This window comes from Corvus brachyrhynchos, unplaced genomic scaffold (genome assembly GCF_000691975.1).
Source record: "Corvus brachyrhynchos isolate BGI_N302 unplaced genomic scaffold, ASM69197v1 scaffold1, whole genome shotgun sequence".
NCBI lineage: Eukaryota > Metazoa > Chordata > Aves > Passeriformes > Corvidae > Corvus > Corvus brachyrhynchos.
Genome location: NW_008237222.1, coordinates 11256739 through 11264129, shown reverse-complemented (window position 1 = coordinate 11264129; position 7391 = coordinate 11256739).

Here is a 7391-nt window from a genome sequence, read left to right as displayed (position 1 = left end):
AGGTGGCGCTGCCCCGCCAGGAACCGGCCGGGACGCGCCGAGCGGGGCGCGGGCGCTCGGGGGCTCCGGGACACCGCGCCCGGCACGAGGGACACCGGGAATGCCTGCATGGCTCTGCGGGAATGCGGCCGTGCGCTCTGCACGTTAGTAAAGGTCCCCACAAAAAGCACATTCCGCAGAATCACAGAACGGTTTGGGTTGGAAGCGGCCACTGGAGGCCATCTGGTCCAACCTCCCTGATCAAGCAGGGTTTCTTGGAGCAGGTTACTCAGGATTGTGTCCAGACAGCTTTTGGATATTTCCAGTGAGGGGGATTCCACCTTTCTCGTAAGCCTGTTCCAGTGTTCAGTCACCTGCACAGTAAAGAAGTTATTCCTCAAGTTCAGGTGGCAGTTCCTGTGTTCCAGTTTCTGTCCATTGCACCTCATCCTATGGCTCAGCAGCACCAGAAGAGCCTGGCTACATCCTCTCGATATCCTCCCTTCAGATACTTACATACACTGGTGAGGCCCCTTCTCTGTCATTTCTTCTTGAGGCTAAACAGGCCCAGCTCCCTCAGCCTTTCCTCATAAGAGAAAAGCTCCAGTCCCTTAAACGTCGTCATTGTCCTCCACTGGACTCACTCCAGGAGCTCCATGTCTCCCCTGTACTAAGGAACCCAGAACTGGACACAGCAGCACATTCTGTGCCACTGATCACAATTCTCTGAGACCTGCCACTCAGCCAGTTCTCAATCCACAATGTCACAATAAATAGACAGCAGACCATCAATAGTTCTTTCTTTCTCTCCCCACCTCACCCCACCTCATCCTGTGTAAGGGTGCTTTACAAAGGAAGTTTCAAAATCAAGCGGCTAGACCAACCAATTCATTGCGTAATCTTCTTCAGAAAAACCTTCTTTTTCTAGTTACTCAGCTTTGAATTTTTTGCTATATATTGTCTTTTCTCTGTCCCAGGATAGAAAGGGTGAAGACCTGAATCACTGTCAGAGTGCTGACAGCCTGAGAAAGAAAAGGAGAATCGATGCAGTTTTCTGTGAAACAAGGCAGAAAGAGGGTGTGAGAGCATCAGTCTTGCACATGGAAAACATTGCTGGAGAGCCTATGACACAAAAAGCGATGACAGGTTCTTGCAAAATATGACAGTTCAAACTACAAATGGTTCCCTAAACTGGAAAAACACTCCCTCTGTACCCATTGAGACCCAAACATTTTCAAGCTACAAATATTTTACTGGCACATGAGGCTCCTACGGGCTTACCAATGTATCTCTGGGCCATTCTGAGCCAGAAGTCAACAAATATGGGGGAAATGAAGAGCAGGACCAGCTACAGCCCCTGGCAAAGCAAGCAGCTGTCTAGAGCAGCAGGCAACCAGACATGGCCAAATGACCACAGGCTTCAGTGCCTCTATTCCCTTTGCCAAAGCTCTAGAAAGCCAGGCCAAAAAGGTAAGGACCCTGCTGTGGAAAAAGGAAAGATCTTTTTGGCTCTCACATGGGCACATCTCCACCATAAATGTAGGGAGACCAAGCCAGAATCTTTCCCCCAGTAATCTTCTTTCCTATTGCAGAAGACACCTGGCCAATACCCCTATTTATGGGATAATGTGTCAGATTTTGGCTCCTTTTCCTGCATAGCTGAGAAGCTTTCAACCAGCTCTGCTAAACACATCAAGACAAAACAGTCCATCACATAACAGATGCAAATTGATCATTCAAACAAAGGAAAAGTTTGTTTCCAGTGGGGGAGGACAGAATTCAGACACATCTTCAGAAGACTAAAACAATAACCGGGAGAGGCAATCTCCCTGGTTCACTGATTCTGCTAACTAAACCATAACTGGGTCTAACCTGGAAAATCTAGCAAGAGATTTGAGCAACAAAAGTTACTTTCTCCTCTGGTGATCCTTCTGGCAGGTGGGATTGGAGGAAGAGGTTAGAGTGGAACCGAATTTGGGGAACACAGTCAGGAAGAAGAGGCATGAAGATGAAAGGAGACAAGAGGGAAAAGAGAAGGAAACAGCAAGCAAAGACAAAGGGCAAAAAAGTTAGCATTCCCACACAGAGGAAGATGCCTCACTGGGGGAGAGAGAGAAAGAATGAAACCTGCATTGGAAAAGACCCTAAAATAAATTAATATCTAAGACATTTCTTTCTTTTCTACCCCTTTCCTAACAGATTCATCCAAATCCCACACCAGGGCACCCATCCCCTTCTTGCCTTCCTTCCACCTCTTTTATCAAACACACACAAACACAAGCTGAGTACAGCACAATAAACACCTTGCCTGGGTGCTTCCCTAGGCCAGCACCTCCCCACACCAATCCTGCACGGAGACACCCACCCATCCATCTACTCCATGAACAGCAAGAGCTTCCAGCTCCTCTGGCAACACAACAGCTCTCCTGGCCCCACAATAACCTATTATTTTCAGCTCCTTAATAGATCTTGCTCAATTTCCATTACACAGTCAGGAATAACCCCAGTTTATACAGGGTTGCACGTAGTCACCCCAGAGTCCCAAACGCTCAGAAGTCATTCACACCTATAGAGATGGTGACAACAGTAAAGTCTTTGGTTATACTGCTGATTTACCTTGGCAAAGATGATGATAGTTTCCATTTCATCAACATTAGTGACCCAAAAGTCATGATTGAAAGCACTCAAATGAAAGACCTAAGGTATCCAGATTAGAGCCTACGGCACTGGGACTTCAGTGGTTCCATCTTCTCCCCAGCTTGGGTAAGTAGGGTGGCACAGCACATGCTACCACCTTTTGCTACCTTCTTTTTTTTAACTAACAACCCACACATGAGAAGGAGGGGCACAGGAGTGGATGGCTTGCCATTACAATTAGGTCAGCTCATAGTCTGTTTTTTTTCCATAACTGCCTCAATTATATGACTGCTGGTACAGCTGAATGTGGCAAAGAAGCTACAGGAACACAGGTCCCAGAGGTGTCTCCTCTTGTCTCTGAGTGAACTTCTGTCCCAGGACAGAGCAGCTGCTACCAGCAGTAAAGGGTATCTCTTGCACAATGCTTAGCCATGCTGAAAAGTCAGCTCTTAAAGGAAGATGGGCAACAACTTATTATTATTACCGTTATAGTCAGAAAATTTCTCAAGAGACATTATATAAAAAGCTGACTGTAATCTTTATGCTCTTTCTGGATTTGTGGTACATCAAAGACTATTGATACTTGCTCTCAGTAGGAAGCCACCTGAAGCCAGGTTAGTTCTCTCTTTCTGTCAAAAAAAATACAGTTTTATGCAAACACATTCTGGATTTGTTTATATTGATCAATAAATAACAAGTAATAATAATACATAACTTCATGGAGCCATGTCCACAGGCTCTGTGATAGAAACACTGTTCACTGATCACTGTAGCATCACTAAATAGCATCTAAAGTCACAGCTGTGTGGGTTCAGACTGACACCAGCCCAGATGTACTGAGTACTGGACAGCCCATGAATACTGGCAATGCCTGTGTTCCTGGATGCTGACAGGCTGAAAGATGTAGTATCCTGCATGTTGACTTTCTAGACCACTTAAGTCTAAATATGAATTTGGGAGCTAAGTTTACTCTTTGGGTCTGGAAAGGCATGACTTTGCAGGAGGCTGGCCTCCCCTGGAATATTAGGTCCTTAATACACAGTCTGCACAAACATAAAAATCCAGTGCTTGTTTTTAAAGTAGTGTGGTCACTCTGGTTTTTTTCTTTAAACCCTCATTATCAAATGGAATGCATAAGAAGAGCCAGGAAAAATATGTTTGTATTTACTAGTGAAAGAAAAATAGAAAGGGAAGACGTGAACAACATTATTATATGTGATGAATCTCCTGTTTATTTTAGAGAGTCTGGAAATTGCCTTATTTTTTCAATTGGACCACATGTCCTTGTTAAAGATGTGTTCCACTCCAAACCATATATATTCCAAGGACATCCTAGATTATCCCAATGGAAGGCATTCACACTGCCTCCTGACATGCATTTGATGTAAGTGGGTCTTCTACACTTGCTCTATAGCAAAGGGGATTCTGTCCAGGAGCCTTCCTACAGTCTTCTGTCCTCCCTTTGGAGATGTCTGGGAAGATAATCCTCTCACACATGCCATCTAAAATTGGTGTCATGTGAATATCCTCTTCTGGCCTTATAAACTTCAAGTCTGTGAAAACAATAAAACACCATTCTTTAATTTGACATGAGCACAAAACTCCCTTTTACAATTGTGCATCTGAATCTGGTTAGAGGGAGCCTGGGATGCCACCACTTTGACCTTTAGTAGCTGGCACTGTGCAGCTGAGGTATGAAGCCAACAGTGGTCCCAAAGAAACGTGCACAGCTTTGCTGAGTCCACATTAAGCTGTGTGAATGTGGTACAGTAGAGTGTGGCCTGATGAGGCAAGTTTACATACAGGCTGCAGTGAGGGGAGAAGGATCAAACTGAAATAAAAATCCTGTCTGACCTCCTCCTAATTCTAAATCACTTTTTAGATCTTGTCCATCTATCAGGGAGATTAAAGGAAACATGATTCACAAAAGTCATAATACTCCTGAGGAAGCTGATCTTCAGGGAAGAAAAATCCAGAAAGAAGCTCAAGACATTGGAAAGAGAAAGGCTGTGGTGCACAGAGCCACTTATTCCTGCTACAAATCCTCCTTTGCCTGAAGCCAGGTTCTTATGAATTCTGTCCCCAGGCAATAGAGTCATCAAGGGAACCTCTTTTCAAATCTCTTGCTGCCAGAATTTAAACTGCCCTTCTCAATAGCTCATCAAAAGTAATTTTTCTCATGCCAATCGAGCTTCACAAGCCTTCTGACCCGGTAATAGATTAGCAAAACACAGACTGGGCAAGACAGAATTGGGATTGGGAATCCCTGGTTTTACCTGGAACGACAAATGCACAGATCATCGTAGCAGTTTTAGCATCTTCTGTTTGTTTATTCTGTTCCATCACTGTACAAAAATAACTGGTGTTTTTCTGGGTTTAAGCCCATGTGAAAGAGAAAAGATTTGGCTTTCTGTTTGGATGTCATAATATTAATAGAGAACATCTTTAGAGGCTTATTACAATGCAATATTGCTGATTCCAAGTATTAGGAAAATGAAAGAAAAAAAGAGGACATAATGAATCATTCATCCCCACCCTTCAACAAAAATCACGAGAGTAAAAATGGCTTTAATTCCATTTGTTTATCAGTTTCTCAGCATTTCTGTGTCGTCAGATTACTATTTCAGACTCTTCTGCCACAATGGGAGCTAGGAACTGTCTTAAAGATTCTCAGTTGTCTTTAAATCACACAAATCCTGAAGCTCCGGCCTTTGGGGAAAAAACATCTAACAAAATAAGCTAACAAGGTATTTGGGATGAAAATACCAGAGCAATTAATGAACCATCAACACTGAACAGGTTCATAAGGTTGGCTGTGCTGAAAGATGACATTTGCAAGAACAGATTCAAAATGCCTGAAGTGAAAAAAGGGCCAATATACTACATTTTGGGTATTAACCTAGATCAACTAGGCACAATCTTGCTAGGAAAAAAAAAATTATCAAACAAAAACCTGCCCCCAAAAAACCAGCTAGGGCTTTGTTTTTACACCAGTTCTCCCAGTCCTGATTTCTTATGAAGTCAGGAAAAAAGCTACTGGCAGCAATAGCTCTGCTAAGACTCTTGAAATGTGGTAACTAAACATTATTATAAATTTATTTCATCTTGACACCAAAGCCAGCTCTACAGCTGTTTTATGATACTATGAAGGTTAAACTACTACAGAACAAGCACTCCTGCATGTGGCTACTATAAAAGTGTCACTGAATTATTTCTAATTTTAGTGCCCGTTGTTCTAAAAATTGCTTCCCACTGCACTCCAAGAAGCAAGAAAAAAGGTGATTCACATGAACGTAGGCAGCTGAGGAATTACATGGACTTAACTGATGGAGCAGAGCAGCTACAGGATTTGTACTGGACTAAGGCTGAGGAGGGACTCTCAGGGGGTTAAGTTGCCGTGGTCCACAATGTGTAAGTCTTGTAGCTGATTTGGTGATGCTGCCCCCCTTTCTGGCAAACTAAGAGAAACAGGTACTTTCAGGGTAGAATGAGACTCAATTCAGCCATCCAGTTTAAGATGATGAGTTGAATCACACCTGAGAATGGCCATTTGTCTGCACTAACTATATAATTACTTCAGGCAACTAGAGATTTTATTTACCTCTTTTTTCAGGTTAGTATTATCCAAGTGTCCAATAAAAGGTAAATGGGCAAAACACAACTCCAGCCACAAATGCAGCTACACCTCTACCTCATGGGACTCAAATATGTCACAAAAAAAGGAGGGGGAAAAAACAAACTCAAACAGTAGATATTATACCTTGCCAATATGCTTGGCAGAAATTGGTGCTTTCAAAAGCCATTTCTTTTACTGGTATTCCAAAATACTATTAAGAAAAAAAAAAACAAAAAACCAAACCCAAACCAAAAACCATTATTTGTGAGCTGGATCTATCTAGGAACATAAAAAAGATGACATGTAAGCTAAAGAAAGATGTAAATCATTGGTCTCTGTTAGTGAGATGATCACCAGCACTCACAACATCACAGAATTGTTTAGGTTGGAAAAGACTTTGAGGTCATTAAGTCCAACTGTTAACCCAGCACCACCTCTCTCACCCTGGACTCCCACAAACACTGTAGCAACTGAATTATTTTATTCTCAGAGATTGCTGGATACTATTAATACCCTTAAAATGAGCATCATGCAAATTCTAAATCACAGGTTGTCAGACAATTTTTTTAGTTAAAGAACCAAAACCAAACCAGTTAGCAAAGACATCATGCCTTCATTGTTATGAAGCACAGACTTTGTCACCCCATTTATCTTATGGGGATGCTATTACTGTTGATATGGGCAATTAACTATATTTGGAAAATACATTTTTCAAAAATAATCTGCATTTTTCATCATCAGTTTAGAGCAGAAAATTACTTGCAGGGAGAAATCATTTCAAGACCTGCACCTGAGTCAGGGTAAGCAGGTATAGCTACACAGAAATGGAAGATCATACACCAATTTATACAGGCTGAAAGAATGGTCATTAATCCATGCCTAGAGGATTGGAAGCTTCCAGCAGTGGGTGAGCTTTTTGTGTCTCCCAGATCAATAAAGCAAATGGTCAGATCAGGCCTAAGAAGTTTTGATATGTAAAAGTGGTAGATGTGTGGACTCAGCATGGAAATCATTGTGTGAACAACACTGCAAGTACAATCCCAGAAGCTAAGCATAAATCCCCTCCCTGAATGCTTCCTACTGATATCTATATGTATATCTATATGGCATTCGTTTTTCATAAAACAACTTTTACTGTTATTTTTAAGGAGTTCTAGAA